General features: G+C 47.2%; 1 protein-coding gene across 3 annotated transcripts in view; it reads left to right on the forward strand.

The window, feature by feature from the left end:
* The window catches only part of DPY19L3 (dpy-19 like C-mannosyltransferase 3), a 517,935-nt gene that overhangs the window by 19,856 nt on the left and 472,267 nt on the right, over positions 1–25,812 (forward strand). The window contains exon 2 of one of the 3 annotated variants that reach the window (XM_078671604.1): positions 1,778–1,827. The gene's annotated coding sequence lies outside the window, so the exon portion shown is untranslated. Of the gene's footprint in view, positions 1–1,777; positions 1,828–22,144; positions 22,368–25,812 lie in introns of those variants that run through there. The other 2 variants (XM_078671603.1, XM_078671605.1) reach the window with 2 other exon arrangements.

Below are 25,812 nucleotides of genomic sequence, written 5' to 3' on the forward strand. Positions count from 1 at the left end.
CTGTTAGCAATTCGTAGTGGACAAAATGAAGCTGCCTCATCAAGATTGAAGAGGCAGGTCGCAAATTACGACCCGTTGCGAATGGCTACAATCACAGAGATTGGGGCCTGGAGGGTCAGCAGCCAACCATGTCTGTGATTGCTTATTAAATAAAGCAATATTTTTTTGTAATGCAGCCTGTTTTCCTTAAAGGTAAAGGGGATGCATTTCAAAAATTAAATTAAAAAGCTACCTTTTTGATTTTTTAAGAATAGGCAGTGGTCCGTGGGACCACTGCCTGCTCCTAAAAAAAGTTGGCTCCCACATTCACGAAGGTGCAAGGGTCTCTTGGGGATACCTTCCCATTTGCGAACAGGTTACCATCAACTTCAAGTTGGTGGTAACTGCAAATGTTTTGTGACCGCATTCCAAGTAAAAAAACATTCATACATACCAGTGCTATTTGGAATTAGGAAGGGACGCCCTAAACATGCCCCTTCCTAGAATCGAATCGCAAAAGCAATTTGCGATTTGGTAACAAGTTACTGAGTCACATTTTACCTTCTGTACATAGCAAAATGCATTTTAGCTGTCGCAAACTGACCAATGGGGACTGTTTGCAACCGGTAAAATGCTTTGTACAAGTCCCAGAATTCAAAGGCAAAAAATCTCAACTGGAGTAGCTCATCCTGCATGGACCTGGGAAACTTGGCAGCTTTGCATCCCTACCTCACTTGCCGCTTGCAAGATGAGCTTCACGCTGAAAAAAAGGACGATCAATGTGCCACCTAGACTATGCTTGCAGACTGCTACTGCCAGGTAAGAGATTATTGCTAGAGTGTAACAATGTACAGCCACAAAACATGTGAAGTTTAAACAGGCAGAAATTAAATCCCTAGTCAAACTTCACTCATTTTGTAGTGCATAAAACGCATTTGAACTGTGATTCTGACCACAATGAAAGCAGGGGTAGAAATGTGCCAAAAAAACAACAAAATATTATTTAATTATTTTGCGGCATTTGACATGCAGATAACCTGTGAATAGATTTTTACTTACAGACCCAGCAGACTTTGCACCCAATGTTAAGGGTCTGTCATTTTCTGCGTTATGAAATATTAAATAATCATATTCAGGTTAAAAAATTGAGAAGCCCATGCTGAAAAAAATCAGTGAATTAATCGTTCATTTCTGACTTAAATTCAGCATGACCGTTTTCAAGAAGAGGCTGCAAGTGCATCTTAAGCAATATCTCAATCATATGTTAGGACCGCACAGCCAGAAGTGGAGTTACTTATGTAAATTAATCCAGTCCCTGAAATAATATATGTTTGAATGTCGGGTGGTAGGACCTTCAGGACTTCTGTCTTGAACCTTTACCTTTTAGTTACCTTTCAGGGGCTATTTTTCCTGTTCTCCATTTCCTTATAGTTACTGTTCAAAAATGCATTTTAAAATTCAGGACGGGTCACCTGATGATGACTGCGTTTCACGTCAGACTGAACACAGCCAATATTGCTTTCATTGTGTGTTGCGTGACCCAACTTCTGACTTTTCTTAATACCCTGTCGAGCAGTTCACCATGAGCAGGGCCACTGGAATAATGTGATTCTATAGCTGTTGCATTTTCTGCATAAATATGGATTTGCCGCATTTGTCGCATACTTCCAACAAATATATGGTTAACCCTGGTACTTGAAACAAAAATATTAGAGACTTCATTTCTATTTTCTTGCGGATTTGGTCAGGATAGGGTTGAACAGGTTAATTTGTAATGTCTTCCTTCTTCTTTTCCAAGTTTTTCAGGATGGTGCCACCAACTCCCCTCGAAGAAAGAAGAATGCCTAGGTAAGTGTTTGGTAAAAGTTTTTTATGATCACTCCTCTCTCTCTTTACAATGCATCTTTTCCACTGTGTCCTGAAAATTCTGCCAGGTCAGGTAAGTATTCTCAGATGAAGCTCTCTCCACAAGTACCGATTGCCTAATAAAGGGTGTGGTGCTTGGGCGGGGCTTTTATACGTTTCTGTTCCAAAATGGCCGACAAGATTTGCATCTTTCTGGAGGTCTTTGTTGGAATCTTCTGGATCCAATCAGATTGTTCGTTCAGGAAAGATTGTGTTTGTCTTGGTACGCTTCCTGGAAATAGCAAGCATATAATTACATAATGCCTTTGCTTATGTTTTCTGATGTAACTACTGGGTATTAACGTTCTTTGGCATTTATCAGGTACATATCATCTGACACTTGGTATCCATCATTCCAATCCACACCCGTCTGGGTGTTTTGATCACAGTTGGTACAGCCACACTTGCATCTCTAGTGCCCTGGGTTTGTGCTTTGGGACTGGTGGGTGGTTTAGAGTGGCAAACCACGCCCTACTCTGAGTGACCATGACAGAAACTGGCTGTTAGGCAGACAGCAGCCTTCAGAGTACTCTGTGGCGCACTCCCTTCCTTGTTCGTAGAATACGTGGAACAGGAACAACAAAGAGGGATGGTGGGTTCCGCTTTTATACACAACTGGCGGACAAGAGATGTGGATTTACTGTCTCAAACTGTAGAACTGGTTTGTGGTGGTTCTTTTTTCAAGTGTCCTTTCCAGGCTGTTCCCCAGACAGCTCCTTTGTGGAGAATTATGGTTTGCACAGCAGGGTTGCCTCTATCGTTGAGCATCCACAACAAAGGCACAAAGAGCTGTGAGATTTTCCACCACTGTCATTAGCTCCACTGAAGGAGAACAGGAAAAAACAAAAGGGCACATCTAAAGGCTTCCTCATCTTTCACAACAAAGTCTGCAGCCCCACCCCTCACCCCTAGTATCCAATGAATGGCAGAGCTAAGGAAGACTAAAGAGCAGCGCCTTGCAAACCAAAAGGCAAAAGAAAATATCTAGAAGAGACCTGTCTCCACTCCGCTCATTTCACTGTTTAGGTACCTTACCTGCAACTACAGAAATGTGAGCAAGACACTTTCACTGTCTGGAAGTACAGTGCTTGCCTTCCATATTGTGTAGGACTAGGCCAGAGGCATCGAAAATGGATCCCACTGGCCCTCGTTAATTTTGCTCACTCACACAAACCATGCATGTACCAACAGGCAGCACACACCAATGTGCTTAGTATGCACTGTGAATGTTAGGAGAGGGACTGGGTAAGTTAATAGAAGCAGACCTTTACACTAGTGGGCCAATAGGCCCCCACTCCAGTAACCCACATAAAAAAGGCCAAGTTACACTACTTGTGAGAGAATGGGGCGTATTTATTTGGTGTAGTTGTGCAACCTCACTGTGTAATACATTTACTAACCCCTTTAGGACCCTTAGATTTTGTTTGTCAAACCTTCAGCTCAAACCCGGGTAGCTGTGGCTCTGATCAGCAAGGCTTACACAGAGGAACAATTGTAAAGTATTTAAAGAGCATCAAAACAATTGAAGAAGAAATCAACAAGACAGTGAAGACATCGACAAGACAGCAAAGTGTACATGTAAGTGTAAGCAAATGTATAGAAATAGGCTCTATTATGTTTTTTAGACTCCTCAATGAAAAAGATCCACTGGAAGGTTCCAAAGATATAGGATTTACAAGGTATAGTAAATCAAAGCATTTCACTCAAACACAACAAGTACTGTCAACTTCAACAAATTTGACACTTAGAAACATTTTGGTCAAGTTGCAATGCAGTCGTTTAGAGGTACTTGAGGTGACCAACTCCAGAAGAGAGACAGTCAGGGAGACAATCAAGGCCTTCAAAAACAGTTACCTCCGAAGAAGAAGCCTTCTTCCAGCAATCCCATTTACTTTATCCTCGTTTAATGGTTTGCTATGGAAGTGATCCTAATGCTAAGGATGCTTGAAGATGCTCAAGGATGCTGTGGATGCGACGCGGTCACCAGCGATCTTCCTGCAGGGACTCCTCGGTCTACGAAGGTGATGAGGAGGTCCTGGGCGCAGGGTTCAATGTCCCAAGAGGTCATCGCCGGTCTGGAGATTAAATCGTCACTGGACTTCATCTCCAATCACGTGTTTGACAGTATCTTTGTTTTGATGGTGTAAAATACTCCCTTGCTTTTGGGTAATGCCACATACCAAAATACATACACACATAGATACATTTGAGAACAAGTAAGAATCACTTTTAGAAATATATATATATATATTTAATTTTCCCATTTATTTCCATTGAGTGGATGCCGTTTTAAGAGGGTGGAGGCTGAAATAACATTATTTCTTGCTTTTAAAGAGAGGACTCTTTTGCCTTATTTAGGAGTATGTACAAATCGTGTGAAGCAGTTAATCCTACTCTCAGAGTGGCGATGAAATTTATCAGGTGCTGTGGTGTTAAATATGTTCGCCTTCCCTTTACTCTGGTGAGCATTGTCATCGGGGAGAGGGAAAGATGAACGCATGGGCAGCCTAAGCTGAAATATTTTACTATAAAGACTAGCTGTGTAAAAAGCAGGACTTGTGTTTCATTTGTAGAAAAGTTACACGTCATCACTCCAGATTTTATGTGTTTATATGGTATTTCTATGGTGAAATCTATTCACAAGTCAGCAAACTACTGTACATGGTCAATGGAAAGCATAAAGTCAGTTAGTACGTGGAGGTGGAGCTGGGTTGAGGATAGTTAAGGCATTTGGATTTAATATTCGTTAAAGAAGTACATCTTGAACGCTTCCCTAAATTGGCGAAGCGTTGATAAGGGAATGTTGTTCCAGATCCTGGGTGCATAGATGGAAAAGCCCTGCTTGGTGGTGTTTTCTTTTTTTACACTGCTTAGCCTGCAGTCTGACTGTGTCCTTGCTGTGGGTGTGCCAAGAACTACCAGAAATGGTTAGCTCGACTGCTAGATATGCAGAGCTGCTTGTTGTGATGGCTTTGTGTAAATGATGCAGCTGGTTTTGAAGATGGTGCGGATCAGCTAGGGAAGCGAATGGAGTTCCATCAGGATTTAGGTGCAGACTTCTGATTTTTATAGAAACTTTATGCAATGTTAGCTTTCTCGCATATACAACTTCCTTCAATGTATGTTCATGAGAAACTACCCCCACCCCCAGCTCCCAATTTTCCCTATATTGTCTTTTTAGGTGTCCCCATGTTTGCATGCATGGAAAAGCACTGAGATTGAGGGCAGATGTAAGAAAAACAGACTAGCCTTTAAATCTGTTCTTCATAAAAAGAGCTTAAGATCAATAATTAGTTTGTCCCGCCTTATGTTCAGCACCCAATTCCACAACGGGAACTAAGATTCTTCATCCTCTCTGTCATGCAAGAGCTTTATACTACCTAGAGTTGCAAACTTACCCAATGGTTTACCACCTGGATGATGTATTTGTGCCAAGACAGGTAAATTACACAGATCATAAAATCTGGAATGTGTTTCCCAGTGAAATATAAACTTAACCAAGAAATGCTAAATATAACTGCATCACAAGTATCCTAGGGTTGTCTAAACAATTTTTACATTATTTTAGTGCATGTAGAACAAAACTGCAATGTTAAAAAAGATAACCCATTTTAGATAGTTTATTTAAATACTATATTCTAGCCCTTCCAATACTTCAAAACATGCCAAAAACCCCCATTTTTTTCACTAGGAACAGTGGCAGCCCTAATACTACCTTGATTTTAAAACTTGCAAAGAGAACCAATTTGAAGACAAATACTGGTGTGTTAAACTTCCTATTTTAATACAATTAAGTGGTATTTAAAAAGAGTAGTTTTGTGTGCTAAGCAGAGGTGGCTACCTACAGAAGAGGATACTTTAGGCACACAATTCATTTCCTCTCTTGGTTCCTGTCCCCGGGGCTCCGGGATGGGAGGAGTCTCGACCACAGGTCCGGAACTGACTAGGGGAGTCTGGGTGAACAGAAACACGGGTGCCTTCAATAAGGGTTTCAGAGACGACTTTATTGGAATGTAAGTCTTTTTCATCGGTACAGGGGCTATGACTCTGCAAAAGGATGTAGGGTTCAAATTAAAGATAGCTTTCTCCAGCTGGGTCGGGATCCGGGCGATCTTTGTCCTGGAGGGGACGTCTCTCCGCTCCTTGATCCTCTCCGGTACCAAAAAAAAGAAAGGAAACTCGGGTCATACACAAGAACCACTCTGGGTTCGCTTGTAAGGGCCGGGGGTGAGGGATTACCACCTCCGCCCAACCCAACCCGCGACCCGGCCCCGTACCTCTTGAAGCCACGCCCCTCCCGTGGGAGCGTGGCGGGGCGAAGCGTCCAACCGTGGGCCTCCTGGCTTGTCGTTCTCGGTCTCTCGGTCCTCAGGATACCGCCTTCCGTCCTCTTCGTTCAGCACCGCCGCCAGGGAATCGCCGTCCGTCCTCTCCACGTTGCTTCCGCCTTTTGACGTCACTCCGCTCGCGAGGGGCGGGGTCTCGGCCCTTGAGTCCGTTTCCTTAAAGGAGCCGAACTTAGTATCCTCATCCGGCCATCCTGACTCGGGTTCCTCGTTCCACGTACCAGGTGGGAGCTGTGGGGAAAACGTGCAAGGTGAGAGGGGGGTGGCGGACCACCAGTCCAAGGGGATAGACACTTCCTGTCCGCCTGACCCGTTACATTCCTCCCCCCCTGGTTTCTCCCGTTCGGGGAGAGGGAACACCCGGGAAAGGAAGTCCGCATTGCCATTGTCCTTCCCTTTTCGGTGGTGTACCGTAAAGGAATATGGTTGTAAAGACAGAAACCAATACCCGAGGGTTCTGGCTGCTGTATCCATTTCAGGGGGGCATGGTCAGTATGTAGGATGAATGGTTTGCCCTCCAAATAGTACCTCAGTTTCTCTATAGCCCACCTTATGGCCAGTGCCTCTTTCTCAATGGTGGAATATTTACACTCCCGGGGAAATAGCTTCCTGCTGACATATAACACCGGGTGTTCTATCCCTTCCTTGCTGACCTGGGACAACACGGCGCCTATCCCCTGATTGGAGGCGTCTGTGGCTAACACGAAGGGTTTGGAGTGATCGGGAGATACCAGAACGGGGGCAGTAGTCATGGTGGTTTTCAGGTCATGAAAAGCATTCAAGGCTTCCGGAGAGGGATGACTATATTCCCGGGTCTTCGTGTCTTTTCGGAGAAGGTCTGTTAAGGGGGCTGCCACTTCGGAAAAACCTGGAATGAACCGGCGGTAGTATCCTACCAGCCCGAGAAAGGCCCGGAGGTCTCTTTTAGAGGTGGGAAAGGGGACTGATGCTATTGCCCGCACTTTCTCGCTTTGGGGAGCTATAGTGCCTTCCCCTAGCACGTACCCCAGGTAGTTCACACTCCGGAAAGCGGCTCGTGATTTTTTCGCGTTGATGTGGAGTCCCGCTCTCCTCAGGGCTGTAAGTATGGTTTGCAAATGCAGAAGATGCACCTCGCATTGCTGGCTGTTATATGACGATGTCGTCTAAGTAGGCCGAGCTAAATGCTGTTTAGGGTTGTGATACCCGGTTCATAAGGGGTTGAAAAGTTGCCGGGGCGCCATGGAGGCCAAACGGAAGTACTGTGAACTCATAGGCCCCTTTGTCCGTCACGAAGGCGTTTTTCTTTCTATCCTCCTCACGAAGAGGCACCTGCCAATACCCCTTCGTGAGGTCTATGGTAGTGATGTATTTGGCGTCGCCTATCTTTTCGATTAAATCGTCCACCCTAGGGATAGGGTATGTATCGAAGTGAGACACCGCGTTCAACGCCCGGAAGTCCATACAGAAGCGTTTGGTCCCATCGGGTTTAGGTATCATCACAATCGGGGACGACCAATGACTCTGGGAGGGCCGAATGACTCCCAACTCGAGCATGTCGTGGACTTCCTGTCGGACGGCTTCTTTCCGGGCCGCTGGTATCCTGTAAGGTCTTTGTTTTACCACTTCTCCCGGAAGTGTTTCGATACGGTGTTCGGCCAGGTTTGTTCTTCCTGGTAAGTCGGAAAAGACGTCGGCGTAGGGTTTCAGGGCGTCTGCCAATTCGCTCTTCTCCTGGGGCGTCAACCCCTGGTTGACTACCAGTTGCTCCAAGGTCGAGGCGTTAGGGTTGATGGTCTGTCCTACGAAATGACCTGCTCTGGGTATTGGTCCCAACCATTCCTTCAAGAGGTTGATGTGGTACGTTTGTGTTTTAGTGGGCGAGAGGCGTAATCGGTAAGTGGTTCTTCCGATGGAGTTGATTATCCGAAAGGGGCCTTGCCACTCGTGTTTGGTCTTGTTACTCAGGGAGGGTAACAGCACAAGAGCCCACTTCCCGACGTCAAGGGTTCTTAGTTTCTTTCCTTTGTCGTACGTCTTTTTGTATCTCTCGTGATGGTGCTCCAGGTTGGAGTATGCTAGTTCTCGTAGCTTCCCCAGGCGGGTTCTCAGCTGCGTGGTGTATTCCAACATACTCTTCTGTTCTTGGGATTCCTCGTTTTCCCACATTTCTCTCGTGATGTCTAGGAGGGACCGGGCAGTCTTCCATACAAGAGCTCGAAGGAGGAACATCCCAGGCTGCTTTGTTTCTGAGCCCGTATGACATACAGGGCGAGGGGCAGGAGACGGTCCCAGGTGGGTCCTTCGGCGGTCAGCATTTTCTTCAGGGTTTGCTTGAGCGTCTGGTTGTACCGCTCAACGAGACCATCGGTTTGGGGATGGTACACCGATGTCTTCAGATGTTTGATATCCAAAGAGGCACAAACTTCCTTCATCACTTTTGAAGTAAAAGGGGTCCCCTGATCCGTCAGCACTTCTTTGGGGAACCCCACTCGAGAAAACAGCTCCACGAATCTCTCGGCTATCGCTGCGGTTGTGGTCATACGTAAAGGAAAAGCTTCCACAAACCGGGTCGCGTAGTCGACAATCACCAGGGCATACAAATGTCCGCGACCTGACTTCGGCAAGGGCCCAGTTATATCCATGCCGACCCGTTCAAAGGGGACGCCTATGATGGGCATCCTTTGGAGGGGCGCAGCGGATGGTCGGTGGGTGTTTCGTCTTTGGCATACTTCGCATTTAGCGCAGAATTCCTGTACGTCCCTATATATCCCCGGCCAAAAGAAGTGCCTGATGATGCTGTCTGTAGTTTTCTCCTTGCCTGCATGGCCGGCCGTTAAATGAGCATGAGCGAAGAAGAGCACCTGTTCCCGGAAGGACTGGGGTACCAACAGTTGTAGATCTCCCTCTTCTCTGTTCTGTCGGTATAGCAACTCATTCTTAATCAGAAAACGGGGGTATGACTGGGGGTGGAGCCCATCCAAGTTGTGGGCGTTTTCCCAGGCGTGAAATAGGGTCCTGTCTTCTCCCTGGGCAAAGCGAAAACTCCTGTCGATAACCCAGGGTTCAGGGGACAGGTAAGAAGGTAGGGCCTCACTTTTCCCCGGTTGGGACAGGGATTCCCTAAAGAGAGAAAGGAATTCGGGGTTGTCTGTCCCTAAGATCATGTCCTCGGGTAGGGAATCCACCACCCCCACCGGACTGTACATGGTTCTCTATGGGGTAGCTTTATGGTGATGGAAGCAACCGGGTAGGGCTTCACATCCCCGTGCACACACCGAATATACACAGGACTCTGATGATTCATGGGTTCGGTTTTGACAAAACGCGTCTGGATGACTGACTGTCTGCACCCGGAATCTAGTAGGGCCTTTACTTTACAACCATTCATCCACATACTCACATAGAATGTGCTGCCCATTTCCGCTGAGTACATCACTGTCCGCGGAAGGTAACCGACTTCCATGGGTTCTTCTTGATTCTTTCTTTTGGGACACATTCTCGCTATGTGGCCCCACTCCCCGCATTCAAAGCACTGGGGTCCTTTATTCATGGCGGACATCATTCCTGTAGGTTTAAACAATCGGGGAACCTCGGTCACGAGTTTAGGTCTTTTATCCAGCTTCGACGGAGGCATTGTCTTATGCGTCTTCTCCTGTTCCCAGGGAGTGGTCTTAGACTGGGCTCTGGCGTACTGAGAGGCCATTTCTATGGCTTGTTCCACAGTGATCCCTACATGTTGGCGTAGCCATCTTTGGGTAGCATATGGCAACGCCTCCATGAATTGTTCTAGATATACCTTATTTATAATGTCCTCTTTGCTACACAGGTCCAGACGCAGCCATTTGTCAGCCGCCATCTTCAATCTGAAGAACAGAGTCTTTGGGTTCTCCCCTTGAACCCCTCTTTCCTTTCGGAAGCGTACTCTATAGGCCTCTTGATCTAGGCCTAGGTGATCCAAGATGACCATTTTAATGGTCGCATAGGGGGTAGTACCCAAGGGGTTGGCTGCTTGATAGGCGGATTGGGCTTCGGCTGTGAGGAGAGGAGCTAAGAAAACCGGCCATTTATCCTCGGGCCAGCTCATAGCGCGAGTGGCCCTTTCAAAATTTAATAGAAAAGCGTCTGGGTCTTCGCCGTGTACGTATTTCTGGAGGGCCATCCCGGTGGGATGGGGGCTGTGCATGCGGGCCACTTTGGGCGAGGACTGGGTGGTATGCGGCACGTTTTGGATGCCTTCCAACTGGGCGGTTATGGTCTTTGTGAACAGTTCTCGGTCCGCCTGGGCCATTGTAAGCTGGCTTTCCACGGCCCATTCGAGCTTTTCTTGGCCTTTAATGATGTGGTCGATAAGGGCCTCCATCTTTTCCGAGCAGATGGATGGTGGAGGAGATCCCACTTCTGACACCAGTTGTCCCGGGGGCTCCGGGATGGGAGGAGTCTCGACCACAGGTCCGGAACTGACTTGGGGAGTCTGGGTGAACAGAAACACGGGTGCCTTCAATAAGGGTTTCAGAGACGTCTTTATTGGAATGTAAGTCTTTTTCATCGGTACAGGGGCTATGACTCTGCAAAAGGATGTAGGGTTCAAATTAAAGATAGCTTTCTCCAGCTGGGTCGGGATCCGGGCGATCTTTGTCCTGGAGGGGACGTCTCTCCGCTCCTTGATCCTCTCCGGTACCAAAAAAAGAAAGGAAACTCGGGTCATACACAAGAACCACTCTGGGTTCGCTTGTAAGGGCCGGGGGTGAGGGATTACCACCTCCGCCCAACCCAACCCGCGACCTGGCCCCGTACCTCTTGAAGCCATGCCCCTCCTGTGGGAGCGTGGCGGGGCGAAGCGTCCAACCGTGGGCCTCCTGGCTTGTCGTTCTCGGTCTCTCGGTCCTCAGAATACCGCCTTCCGTCCTCTTCGTTCAGCACCGCCGCCAGGGAATCGCCGTCCGTCCTCTCCACGTTGCTTCCGCCTTTTGACGTCACTCTGCTCGCGAGGGGCGGGGTCTCGGCCCTTGAGTCCGTTTCCTTAAAGGAGCCGAACTTAGTATCCTCATCCGGCCATCCTGACTCGGGTTCCTCGTTCCACGTACCAGGTGGGAGCTGTGGGGAAAACCTGCAAGGTGAGAGGGGGGTGGCGGACCACCAGTCCAAGGGGATAGACACTTCCTGTCCGCCTGACCCGTTACAGATCCTTTATTTTTTGCCTCCATTCATATAATTGCAACAAAGCAAAATTATATTTACCTGAATATGAATGCAGAAACTGATATAGAAATGTTTTTGAAAAAAATGTATATTGTGGCTGCAACTTCTGTTTTCTTAACAACTAAATGAAAATATTGCATATGTCAGCGGTTACATAGTTTGTGCTTTGATAACATTAGATTTCTCACGTTTTCCAGGAATATGTTTGAGTAACTGATCCATTCCTGGTTTTTGATATGCATTATTTGACTTGTAGTTGTGATTGTATAATGTAAAATACACAGTTCTGGAATTGGAAAATGATTCACTGCTGGAACCCCTAAATAGGGAGTCAAGGTAAAGGGGGTGGAGTACGAGGGTCAGAGCTTGAAAAGCAGAGTCTGACAATGAACTATTGCATTTATTTTAAAAAAGATGGTGCAAAGACAGTGGCAAAAAGGACAAATGTGTTCTAGTTTAGTCAATTGGTCACAATGAGGCTGCATTTTAAATATCTTATAGATTTAAGACACCTGGTGACGAGATGCTGGTGTGCCCAACAATTTTGAGGAGATAATATCTACAAATATGGATGATATATATATATGATTCCTACACCTCAGAACACGAATTGTCGTATGAAACATCTCCTGTACATTTATTTACACATTTGTATGATTTATTGTTTCTGTGTATGATGTATGTTTACAATCCTATACTGGGATGAGAATCGCTATAAAAGAATAAAAATAAAAAAATTAGTAGGTACCATTTAAATTAATATTTCTGTAATAGCTAATACACACACATAAATCTTGCAATCTTACAGTTCATGCATATTTCCTACATGGGTGATGAACAAAGTACAAAACCTGCCTCCAAGTCATAGTTTCGCTAAAGTACTTGTGAAGTGATAAGCTGTGTAAAAAAACAGAGGGGGAGGTAGAGCAAAGGGGAATGGATTCTTGCTCCACAGGAATACTAAATAAACAAGGAGAATCCAACCCGCAGGTGGAGTGAAGTGTTCAACGTGTGTTGAAGCACTTAGTGTTGTGTTAAATACCCCTCACATACCAACAGGCCCCTTGGTGTCGACCAAAGAGGAACATCAGGCCATCAGGGACTTGTCAGTGGACAGGAATATCATAATAAAACCAGCAGACAAGGGCGGAGCCATTGTTGTACAGACTACAGAGGCATATGACAATGAATGCATGAGACTACTGTCTGACAGACGCAATTACATGATTCTCCAGCAAGATCCAACTGAGAACCTACGAATTAAAATCGGCGCCATGATTGAGGAAGGTTTGGCGCATGATTGGCTGAGTAAGAAGGAAGGGGAGTTCTTGGAGCAGAAAAAACCTCGCATCCCCTACTTCTACTGCATCCCTAAAATTCACAAAAACATCACCAACCCACCGGGGAGACCAATAGTTTCCGGCATCGGCTCCATATTGGAACCTCTGTCAAAATTCGCAGACGACTTCCTACGACCGTTAGTACAATCAACAAACACTTACTTAAGAGACACGAAGTCCGTCTTACAATTACTGCAGGATGCGACGTTTGACCCTCTGACCCAACTCTTAATCAGCTTTGACGTGGAAAGCCTCTACACGAGCCTGCCCCACGACGAGACACTCCAAATCATCGAGGAAATTCTATTTTCCACTCCATGGAAATACCAAACTCCAAGAGGTTTGGTATTAGAATGCATTTCACTGGCACTGCAGAAAAACTTTTTTCAATACAAAACAACGATCTATCAGCAGTGCCATGGTACCAGCATGGGCAGCACTTTTGCCCCAAGCCTAGCGGGGCTCTATGTGCACCACCTCGAAACTACAAAGATCCTTCACAACCAGAACCCTTACAGATCCAAGATTAAGTGTTGGAGAAGATACATAGATGATATCCTGGTCATCTGGGAAGGTGACCGACAATCTGCACAAGATTTTGAAGTATGGCTAAACAACCAGAATGCCTTTTTGAATTTCACGAGCTCGGTCTCCGACCATACGTTGGTTTTCCTGGACCTAAACATACATGCAGAGGCAGGACGTTTGAAAACCACCACCCATTTCAAACCGACATCCAGGAATTGCCTGCTAAGGTTTGATAGTTTCCATCCCCGGCACCTGCGAGAAAACCTACCCTACGGACAATTTTTACGCTTAAGGCGCAACTGCACTGATGTATCGGATTTCAAACTGCAGGCCAATGATCTGAAAGACAAACTTAAACTACGCGAATATCCGATCAGAATCATTGACAAAGCAATGAAGAGAGCAAAAAATAATAACAGAGAGGCACTACTGGAAGAGCGACAAAAAGAACCTAGTGAAGGCAGACGACCAATTTGCGTGACGACCTACAACACCATGTCTAACGAAGTGTCCAAAATCGTCAACAAACATTGGAACATACTGACATGTGGCAAACTGAATTTGGAGAAACCTATGTTCGCTCACCGCAGAGGACGCAATCTCAGAGATATGTTGGTTCACACTAGACCAAAACCTACAACCTTGGCTATACACCATCCATAGGAGTGCAAGGTAATTTTCCCTGCGGCAATTGTAGCAGTTGCCACCTCACCCAGAAGAGAACCAAACTGACGTTCCGGAATGGCACGACCTGGGAACAAAGGAGGATGACAAACTGTAACTTAAAAAACGTGGTCTACCTCATTACCTGCCCATGTAATCTTGAGTATGTAGGCATGACCACAAGGGCAATAAAAACACGAATGAATGAGCACAAAAGCAACGTGCGCTGTAAGAAAAGCACCACAAAGATGGCGACACATTACCTGACGGCACAACATTGTGTCAATGACCTTAAATGGACAGTCATTGAGCAACTACCTTCAGAGGACGGTCTCTTTTTGAAGGAACAAAGATGGGTATTCCGCCTTGGCACCCAGCTTACAGGGTTGAATGATGAGGTGCCTTGGGGGCAATTATCCAACTAAAATACCACCTCCATTAACTTCAACCTGATGCCTAAATACATTATCCTTATCATTAGTGTTCTCTCAATAACCCTCTAATACCGCCCTAACTGAGGCCCATAACATCCTTGTTATGATATCTATTACGTATTTGATCTATTTTTAATACAGAGTGTAATACATCGCCTGGGTACATGAGCCCGGTATCAGGACGCATGCGCTAACAAGCACTGCCGCCCGACAATGAATACCAATCCAACGCGCATGCGCGAAGGATTACCACTAGATCCTAGCACATGCGCACAAAACACACGCTCGTGTGTAGCGACGCTCACCTATCGCAAGCCCCTGCTGACACATCAGGCGATCATATGTATGGCTTACGATCGGACCTTCCAAACATGGGCATCCAATTAACTTTTGACATCGGAACACCCATGTTTGGCCATGTAACCAGTTCCGCCCAATTAAATACAAGGTATAAATAGCGTAAGTCTTGTGATCACCTCACTTCAGCGGAGCAGCGTATGGGGAAAGACGGTGATTACTATGTCCCGAGCCAGTGAGTATAGAACTAAAAAACGACCATATGAGAAGACTTCCTTAGTAAGTGAGAATGTATTTTTACACCTGTATTACTTCTCACTACAGATTGCAAATTAAGCAACAAAAAACCCCAGACGTTCCTATTTGCTCATGAAGCAAGCAAGCAAGCTTTATAAGTATGACCACTGATGCCAGTAACTCCTAGTGTTTTTCTATGTTTTTCTATGTTGTATGTGTTGTTAGTACCTTTTCTTTTACAGGGCTTATTATAAGCAAATGGTGAGGTTCCAGGTGACTGCACCTGCTTGAACTACCCGGTACATGGGTAACCATTAATTGCTATTACCTTTTTGTCTCTCTACAGGTCATTGAGCTTGTAGGAGACCGCTGTAGGCACATTTAGCTTTATATTTCACTTTTTTATAAATAATTCTTGATATTATCTAGAAATACGTGAGTAAGGTGGGAAGTTGTGCCCCCGTCCTGAAGAAGGAGCTTGACTCCGAAACATGTCGACGCACACCAGAGGTCCTGTTCATTAATATTACAGATTTGACCTCACACTGCACCCTTTTTAATAGTACCAGCCAGAGTTAGAATAAATTTTTTTTCCAATTATACTCATGTGCCAGGTACTTTTTAATCCTTCACCACGTCCCACCACTCACTTATAAATACACCCCACACACATGCACCACACATAGTCATTAACTATAAGTGCTCCCGCGTAGTCGTAGGTCGCAGCACGCCGCATCCCGATAGAGGGGTGCGAAGACCCCGATGATGAAGCATGACACCAAGGGGCCTGTTGGTGTGTGAGGGGTATTTAACACAACACTAAGTGCTTCAACACACGTTGAACACTTCACTCCACCTGCGGGTTGGATTCTCCTTGTTTATTTTGTGATAAGCTGTGTGCCTTTGTTTCCGTCCATTACATTGGGATAGAGGTGTTGGATGTAGCAATCTAGTGTTTCTGTCCTCGGGCAGAAGACAGGAAGCACCCCCAAACAATGTTTCACTCTCTGGCCAGGCGTGGCCAGAGGGCTTAAATAAACGGGCCGGGGTCGCTCGTGGCTTCCGGTCCCGAGCAGCGCAGCACTGTGTCGTTGCCCTTTCATTGCCTCCCCTAACCACGTTCTTCCCTAGGTTGCCCCATTCATGATCTGGCCCCCCCACACTGGCGACGAGGGTGGGATCACCCTGAAGACCCAGCGCAGAAGAAGAAGAGCGCTGTCGATAGAGGTGCGGAAGACCGCAGCGTATTGCGGTGAGGAGCCGGCCGTGTGTGCCCCCAAAGTGCGAGAGAACGAGCCGGACCGGAAAGCGGGGAAAGGTGAGCGGCGCCACAACCAAGCGCGCGAACAACTGAGGCTCACCAGCAGCTACTGCAGGCGCCCGGACAACGCGGCGAGGCCTACAGCCAAAGAGCTGGCGAGCGCATGCGCACTAGCTAACAGGACCCCAGCGCGACTCCAGAAACACACGGGAGCCGTGCCCATACCTCAACAACGTGCCTGCAAGACAGTCACCGCGAGAATCCGCCAAGAAACAGCCCCACGAGCTCCAAAACGAAGAAGGGGACAGAAAGGACCTGTTTCCAGCCAGTGCAAAACAAACAAGCACTGGCAAAAAGGCAAAACTGACTGGAAAAGACCTGCATCCAGCCAGCATAAGACACACAAGCACTGAGAAGTCAAAGACTGACGCCACTGGAAGCCGCAGGGCCAAGCCTCAGCAGGCAGTGTAGGCAGCACACAGCCAACAGCAGTCTGGATGTCGGGGCACCCGCTGCCGGGGGACAAGACGCGCTGTCCGTCAACAAGCACTGGCGAGTGCAACAGAACTCGCTCCTCAAATGACCAACATGTCAAATAACCCGCCAGCAGCCGCAGTGCCTCAACAACAGGTGGTACAGCTGGCGCAACCGCCCCCACCACCAGCACACTCTCAAATTCAAGCATTACCACCTTTCAGAGAGTTGATGTTGCCGTCAACTGCATCACCGAGGTGGGCAGTATGGATTGGGCGCTTAAACAACTACTTCATCGCCACTCGTGAAACCGATGGAGCGGTCAAGAGGTCATTGTTGTTACATTTTGGAGGAGACGAAATCTATAAACTATTTGCGCATCTGCCAGACACCGGCGCGCAAGACGATTATGACGCTGCTGTGAGAGCATTAAACGCTCACTTTGACCCCCAACTCAACCCTCACTATGAGCGGTTCAAATTCCGGCAATCCAGACAAAGAGAAGGAGAAACCATGGACGCCTTCCGCGCAAGACTGAGAGAATTGGTGAGCACGTGCACCGAAGACGATCAGACGAAGGAAGTCACGGCGCAGCTCATCCAAGGCTGTCTGAACAAGCTGCTGAGGACGCTCATACTCTGGCAACCACGCATCACCTTGGAGGAGATCCTGTTACTCGCACGCTCGCATGAGTTCTCCGATGTGAGGGCGACAGCGATGGAGGCCGCACTCAATCCGCAAGCTGAGGCGCAGGCGCACGTGAAGACTGAGCGAGTAGACGCTGTCCGCACACCAACTCGAAGCGGACGCGGGAGGTGGCCTGCCAAACCAACACGATGTGCCCCATGTGGGTACTGCGGGAGAGAGGAGCACAACCAGGATGGGTGCCCAGCGAGACGTGCTCCAAGTGCGGAATTCCAAACCACTTCGCCAGCGCATGCCGAGGAGGATTTTGAGGCAAAACCACGACTGGAAAGAGATCAATAGCCGGCGCAGTACGGCATCTATCATTAGAAGAACCGACAACTTCCCACACAGCCAAAGCATTATCTCGCAGTCAGCACCGGTTGGATGACACCTCGACGGACGAGGACGAGGAATGCTATTTCGTGTCCTTCGCGAGTGACCTTAAGCAAAGAAGGAGGCCGCAACCAAAATGCAACATTGAAATAGACGGATCCTCAGTGACCGGGGTGATCGACACCGGAGCAGCGATCAACCTGATGGGCATCCAGCACTACAAAAGTCTGAACCCAAGACTGCAGCTCACCCCGTCTAGGGTTCGAATTCTCACTTATGGAAGCCAGAAGCCTCTTCCTCTCTGAGGAAAAATGGTTGTCCAAGTCAAAGCTGAAGACAAGGAGGTGACAACAACGTTTCACATCGTCGATAAGGAGACAGACTTGCTAGTTGGTAGTCACACCCCTGAAGACCTTCAACTAATAGCGTTTGCAAACGCAGTGAAGACACTCCAGACAGAGGATATCTTGACTCTGTTTCCGCAACTGTTCAAGGGGCTAGGGACCATCAAGAAAGAACCGATAAGGCTCCACATTGACAAAACTGTGCAGCCCGTAGCACTGCAACACCGACGAATCCCGTTTCATCTGAGGCCCCTGGTGGAACAGGAACTACTGAAGTTGGAACGCCAAGGCGTCATCGAAGAGGTGTCAGGCCCCACCCCGTGGGTATCACCCATGGTCATAGCCGAGAAACCAAAGCAACCTGGCCAAATTAGGATCTGCATAGACATGAGGATGCCTAATTGAGCTATTAAACAGGAAAGACATCTCACGCCTACCGTTGATGACATCCTAGCTGACCTAAACGGGTCACAATGGTTTTCCAAACTCGACCTCAATGCTGGGTACCACCAATTATGGCTAGCGGAGGAAAGCAGATACATAACGACATTCTCGACTCATCTGGGACTCCGCCGGTACAAGCGGCTCAATTTTGGCATATCATCTGCCGCCGAAATTTTCCAGAATGCTGTGATGGAAATTTTGTCAGGACTCCAAGGAGTCCTTAACGTCAGTGATGACATCTTGATCCATTCCCGAACAGTCGAAGAACATCACCGGAGAATTAGGGCCACGCTACAACGGTTGGCGGAACACGGCGTAACTCTCCACAAAGAGAAGTGCCAATTCTTCCAGAAGACGATTGGTTTCTTTGGGTACGTGTTTAGCTCCGAAGGAGTCCAGGTGGACCCCCGAAAGTCACAAGCCACTCAGGGCGCTCCTGCCCCGACAAATGCATCTGAGGTCAGAAGCTTCTGGGGGATGGCAACGTATTGCGCAAGGTTCTTTCCGAACTTGGCGACCATTGCCGAACCACTATGGAATCTTACGAAAAAGGAAACCATTTGGAGATGGACAGCTGCTGAAGACCGAGCTTTCACCCAAGTGAAAACAGCGCTGTTAGACAGCACCACAATGGCTTATTTCGACACCGCCAAATCTACCGAGATACTAGTAGACGCCAGTCCCGTTGGACTAGGGGCATAACTCACCCAGGAAACACAGCCAGGCATATGGGGCCCTCTCGCGTTTGCCAGCAAAGCCCTGACCTCCGTAGAATCCTGTTACTCACAGATCGAGAGAGAGGCGTTGGCGGTGAAATGGGCCTGCAACCATTTCCACCTATATGTGAGTGGGCACCCCTTCCGGGTGGTGACCGACCATCAACCACTACTCCCTCTATTCAAGGGAACAGCTCCGTCCCCACGGATAGAAAGGTGGGCCATACAAATTCAACAATACCAGATGGACCTGGTGTACCGTCCCGGAGCCAAGAACCCGGCGGACTTCCTATCCCGTCATCCTGCACCCGCAAGCGAACCCGAAATGACACACGTCGAGAAAACTGAAGAATTCGTCAACATGGTCGCTCAGGGGTCGTGCCCCCGGGCAATGTCACTCGACGAGATCAAGGCAAATATCGACACCGATCCGGTGCTCAGCCGAGTCGTTCAGGCCCTGACAAGTGGGTCGTGGGGAGGATTCCTCAAGAGTGTCGAAGGCTGGAGCGAGGATGAAAGGGCCCGGCTAGGGCAAGTTTGGAGAGTACACAGAGAGCTGAGCGTTGCTGACAGCCGGATCATCCTAAGAGGGTCGCGGATCGTAATCCCGAAAGATCTGCAGGAACAAGCGACCATCCTCGCCCATCAAGGACACCAAGGCACGAAAAGAATGAAGTCCAGAATGAGGGAGAAGGTGTGGTTCCCCAATCTCGAGGAAAGCGTAGACACCATGGTTCGCAACTGCAGATCCTGCCAGCTCACCAGCAGTTCAGAAGCCCCTGCTCCAGTCATCACTGAAGACCCAGCACCGTCACCATGGTCGTGGGTCAGCCTTGACTTTGGAAGTTTACCTGACTGTAGGATCACTGTGGTTCTGGTTGACAGCTAAACCAAGTACCCCGTAGTGGAGGTAGCCCCATCGACAAGCTTCACCAACGTACAACCAGTTCTGGCCAAAGCATTTGCATTGTTTGGTCTGGCCCACGTCATTAAAACGGACAATGGACAGCCCTTCCAGGGCAGCGAGTTAAAGGACTTTCTGAAAGAGCTCGGAATCCGACATCACCGGATCACACCACAATGGCCGCAAGCGAACAGAGAAGTTGAGCGCTTCATGCGAACAATCAACAAAGTGCTCTGCATAGCCACAGCGGAGGGAAGAGATCCAGAAGCAGCCCTCCAACACTTTCTGGGAGAGTACAGGAGCACCCCACACAGCACCTCGCAAAGATCTCCGTGGTCATTCATGCTAACTGGTCCACGACGAGACATGCTAACCATGGCTGACACCTGGGCTCCTGAGCCCTATGACCCGCAAGCAACTCAAAAACAGAGGCGCATCAATAATGACATTTAGGAAGAACATTAAAACATGGCTTTTTAATCTATAGGGACTAACATCGTATGGAGAAAGCATATCATTTCAGCGCCAGGACACCTGCCCGGTAACAGTGCGCTTAATAAATGGTAAAAATAAATAAATAAATAAATAAATCAATAATGACCGAGCCAGCCAGCGACGGAGAGCTCACTCCCAGATACTAGTCCCAGGGGACTCTGTGCTAATACGAATGAGGCGACCTGGAGGGAAGTTCCGCACCCCCCTATGAGGCAGATGCTTGGGTTGTGAAGTCTACAAAGGGCACGTCTGTCACCGCGGAAAAAGGTGGAGAAGTGATCACACGCAATGTGTCCTGGTTTAAACAAATACCACCGACAACTGATGCAGATCAACAACTGGAGGTACCGATGCCCATGGAAGCAGAGTCCACCCTGGTAACCGCTGACCCCAGTGGATCACCGGCCACCAGACCTGTGCCGCCATCAACATCACGCAGGGCAGGAAGTTCTGGTCACGAAGGCGGAAGCCATCAGCGACCATATAACCTAAGGCCAAACCCTCGGCCCAACCAGAGACTTGCTGATTTTGTATGTTAAGAGACACTGATCGTTTTGTTTGAAAAAGAACTGATTATGAATGGGATGTAGCAGTCTAGTGCATTTGCCCTCGGGCAGAAGACATGAAGCACCCCCAAACAATGTTTCACTCTCTGGCCAGGCGTGGCCAGAGGGCTTAAATAAACAGGCCGGGGTCGCTCGTGGCTTCCGGTACTGAGCAGCACAGCACTGTGTCGTTCTCCTTTCATTGCCTCCCCTAACCACGTTCTTCCCTAGGTTGCCCCATTCATGATCTGGCCCCCCACATTGGGCTCTAACTGGCTTCCAGTCCGGTGGTACTCGAAAAACTGACAGGCTGATGACCTCTTATTTCAAGCCTTTGATTTGTGCCCGGCTGGAAGGGGGAAAAAAAGCAAGCCCCTTCACCGCCTGCAGGTTGCTACTCTGAACGGAAAATGACACCTGGACAAATTCAGCATAATTCCTTCGGTCAGCCTGATCCAAGATCCATCCCAGAAACAACTGCAGGAACCGGGATCTGGTGTTTCCCCTTCCTGTCCAGCCCTGGATTTATAGAACTACAAGCCTCAGAATCCAAAGCAAAAACCTAGGTAGGATGAGATACTCAAGAATAAAGCTGGAAAAGGTCAGAGTTCTGTAACTTTTAAGTCTACCTGTGGATCTCAAAGTTCAATTAATTATTAATTTTGCTGTCCATTAGCTGAAAACTGTTTAACAAAAAAAAATTGTAATAAATATGTTGCTACCCAATGTTATATTAAAAGAGAAAACTAACATAGTCGAGATTTGCTTACTATTTAATAGACTAAAAAGACTGTACATGTTTGAATACAATAGAAAATGTTATTGAGGGTCTTAGCCTAGGGCAGGTGCTCACTCTGACATAGAAAGCATTCAATTAACAGTTTTTTCATCATCACAGAGGTCTTGAATTGGGTCAATCCGACAGTAGCGTTGCTCGCTAGTTGTTTCCTTCAACTGTTGGAAGAGTCACCATCCCAAGATGGCCGAAGAGCTGCGGCAGTACATTGTGTTTACGCTTGTCCTCTTTCTATGTCTTCCTGCAAGAATGTCCTGCCTGTGCCTCGGCAGTGAGGTTTGAGTGCGTTTCTTCATAGGCTGGAAGGGAACAGTAGCTGCTCCGGGAGCCGCACCGATGCAAGGCTGGTGCTGTGGCCGCGGGAGAAGGGACGGAGGAAGGGCGACTCTTCCCCCTCCGTATTTTCTTCGGGAGAGGCGGCAGTGATTTCTCGCCTCTCATCACCCTCGGTGGTTGGGGTGAGTGCCGCACTTTGTTTGAAAGGCGGGGGGCCTCTTGCAGCCTGTGGGCTCTTTAGACATATGTCACAGGGGTGTAGGATGGGGTTTTGTGCGAAATAGACCGTAAAAAAAGCAGCGCACAGCACCGGCCAGAGCGTAAAATGTATTTCTTTGGCCATTGGTGCTTCTTTCAAAAAGAAGCTGCTTCTAACCGAGTATTCAAATGTGTGCTCGCTGCAAGCAGCTGACAGGTGCTCACACTGATTTAGAAGTTTTATGGCATCCTTTTTTCTTTGGGTTTAATCCCATTCTTTAATCTATGGAAACGGAATGATGTTTAGTGCGAGCAGCGATAACACTATTAGTTAGGGTAATAAAGATGCGTTTTTTTTACACCACCTGTGGTGCGCGCACAGTAGTAAGGAGATACTGTTAATGAGCAGATGTGGATTAACATGGAAGTGAGAGCAAAGATGTGGACAGAGGGAATTGGGATGGATTGCGAGGAGAGATGGGTGATGGAGAGTCAATGGGAATGAACAAAAGAGCATGAGGAGAAATGCCACACATTGGGAGGGAGACTATTTAAACAAATGTAACTTTCCGCAGATTTTATTTATTTTATTTTTATTTTTAAAGTTTTATATAGCGCTAGCTTGACCCGTAGGTATCATCAGAGCGTTTTACACACGCACTGTAAAAACAGAACGAAATTGCATTTGAATGTAGTGTGCTTGAAGGACAACCCAGCCGCCCAACAGCAAAGCATGAAAAGTACCTGAAAGGCAGTGGTTGAAAAGTGCTAATCCAAAGCGAATTCTCTCTGTGATATATACTGTACTGTAAAGCGGTGGTGAACCACTGAACGCTCGAGCCATATGTCTTGTTTTAGCTCAGCTCGGGGACTTCTTCAGCACTCCAGCCCAAAATGAGCTGAGCTTTCACGTAGCTTCTGCCTGCCTCCCACGCTCTAATCTTGTGTGCCAAGAATTAAAGGAAAATTATGAACCTTTGTTTAAAAAAAAAAAAGTAGAGATAATGAGATGCACATCTAGTTGCTGAATTTCAGCAGTGTGAAACTAGAACACCTGCGATATGCCCTGGCTTCCCTGCTTACTTGTGTGATCCTAGGGAATTATTCTACTTCAGTCTTATTTTTTTTTCCACTTCAAAATGTTATTGTCAACAGCCAAAAGACACCTGATGGGGCGTTACACCAAAGCAGCGATGGGTAAATAATACAAATATTGATGTTGACATTTTGTATAAAGCTAAAGATGGGAGGATCATGCACATAACAACAGTTAATTGTTGTTTTAACAAGAAGTGTCATCAATCCACTATAAAGTATAAGGCACATAAGTTCCATCCATACCTGCAGAGTCCACATTACCACAATCTGTATATCCCACCACATAGCAACTACGTTTAAATCAGTCTGTTGTTGGATCAGGAATTGGCTCTAAGTAGATCCCACTGAAATCTGCCCATCTCTTCCATATTTTTGGATGTTTCAGAAGGCAGCCCCCTGCAGCAAAGATAGGGATCTCCAGCCCCATACAGAAATAGAGGCCCTTTTTCCAAACTCCAAGAGAGGGCGGGGAGGTGTCTTTCTATTGTTTTTTCGAAATTTCTTGCTTTGCGAGTGTGAGGCCCAATAACAGTAGGTGGCATTTGTAAATATTTCCTCCCAATGTCATCAGTGATGTGTAAGAGAGACAGTCTGGTAGAGTGGAGGATATCCCAACCCAAAACCCACGGCAGACATGTAATATCGCCGTGCCAGAACTTCGAAAGTGATACACATGACCATACTGTGTGGAGGAAAGTACCCTCGGCCGTACGGCACCTAAAGCAAAGCGGAGAGGCAATGAGTCCCGCTCGCCAGAGCCGGTGTCTAGTGTAATACACCCGGTGTAGGTTTTTAAACTTTATGAACCGGAGCCGTGTTGCTATTAGCACAGTCTTGTTTTTATGGTCTGGCTTCACAGCGCAGCTGTGGCTTGACAGTTATGTGAGGAACACTAGAGAGGGGCTTTGGCTCCGCCCACATGTCTGGAGCCGGGAGTACATGTTTTGTTTGGCAGAGGTTGTGTGCCTTTGTTTATTTATCCATCTGGCTGAGAATGAACTTTAAGGGGCACAAGTGACATTGGAAAGCTATTAAAGCATTTTAGATAACTTGAATCTTTATGGTATTTTTCTCAGGCAGCAGCACAGTTGGGAGTTGAGCAGTCATTAACCTTCATGGATGTTTAGATGTTGCTTGAACGTTGAACTGTCACCTCATTGTTTAACCTTAACCAATATCATTCTACAGTTCTTTACTTCCACACAAATATATAATAATTCTTGTGCTATTTACTTCTATGCGTTCAGATTACTATTCAGCATTCCTTTAAAGCCAGACCTATTGGCATTTTCATAGCTTGTTCTTAACTTTCACATTTGAGGTCACCTTCAAATATGTGAGTTCCGAAAGTGCACTGTAGAAAATTCAGCTTTGTTTGATTTCATACACTACGTTGCTCCATCTATAATAAGAATCTAGTGGGTGTCTCTGCATCACTGCACTAAAATGCATTGTCACATATATTTAGCTCTTCTTTGTTGCTGGAGGCTCTATAATCACAGTGTAGCGTGTGTAAAGCCAGCGGTAGTTTGGTCGATATTTAAATGTACCCCAGGCTCTGTGAGCTGGGCTCAAAGAAGTGACTGTGGTTGCCATGGAAACCAACATAGCTTTTTGTCCAGGGCGGGTGAACTGTGCGTGAGAATAGCAGTGACACAGCAGAAGCCCGGCTGGCGCTCATAGACTGCAGCACGGACTCAGCCAGTGCCGCCCAGATTGAGTACTCAACAATGACTGTAAACCAGAGGTCTTCAAACTTTTTTGCTCTGAGCACCCCTAAGCAAAATGTTTTAATGTCAGGCCCCCCCCACTCCAAAACTTTATGGCAAGGATTGGATGAGTGGGAGGGAAAGGGCTGAGCGTATAGGGCATGGATTATGAAATCATTTCAGGAGTACTTTTTCTATAGCTCATAAACCACACTAAATATGAGACTTCTAAAACAGCAAATGAATCAAACAAAAACAGTTATTGACCCTAAAATACTGCCCTCTATAATTGATGTTTCGTGAGCCCCTCGCACTACTGGTCCTCAACGTAACTAAACTTACTGCATAAATGATGACTTCAGTCATGAGTAGCAGGCTATCTCCTCTGCCTCTTATACCCCTTCGCCCCCATGCTGGACCATCACTCTAATCTTAAAACAGGATCTTTCAGAAAAAAAGAGCTCCCACATGTTGTCTTCCTTTATCTGCAATGGTGCCCTTGGTCCTAGTGTTAGAACATTAGCTCCCATGCACCTTTTTTAAAGTGAATCAGTCATAATTGTGATGCAGTGGCCCCCTCTGGCCCCAGTGCGGCTGAACCTGCTTCACTAATGTTAGCTAC

The sequence above is a fragment of the Lissotriton helveticus genome, chromosome 12 (genome assembly GCF_964261635.1).
Source record: "Lissotriton helveticus chromosome 12, aLisHel1.1, whole genome shotgun sequence".
NCBI lineage: Eukaryota > Metazoa > Chordata > Amphibia > Caudata > Salamandridae > Lissotriton > Lissotriton helveticus.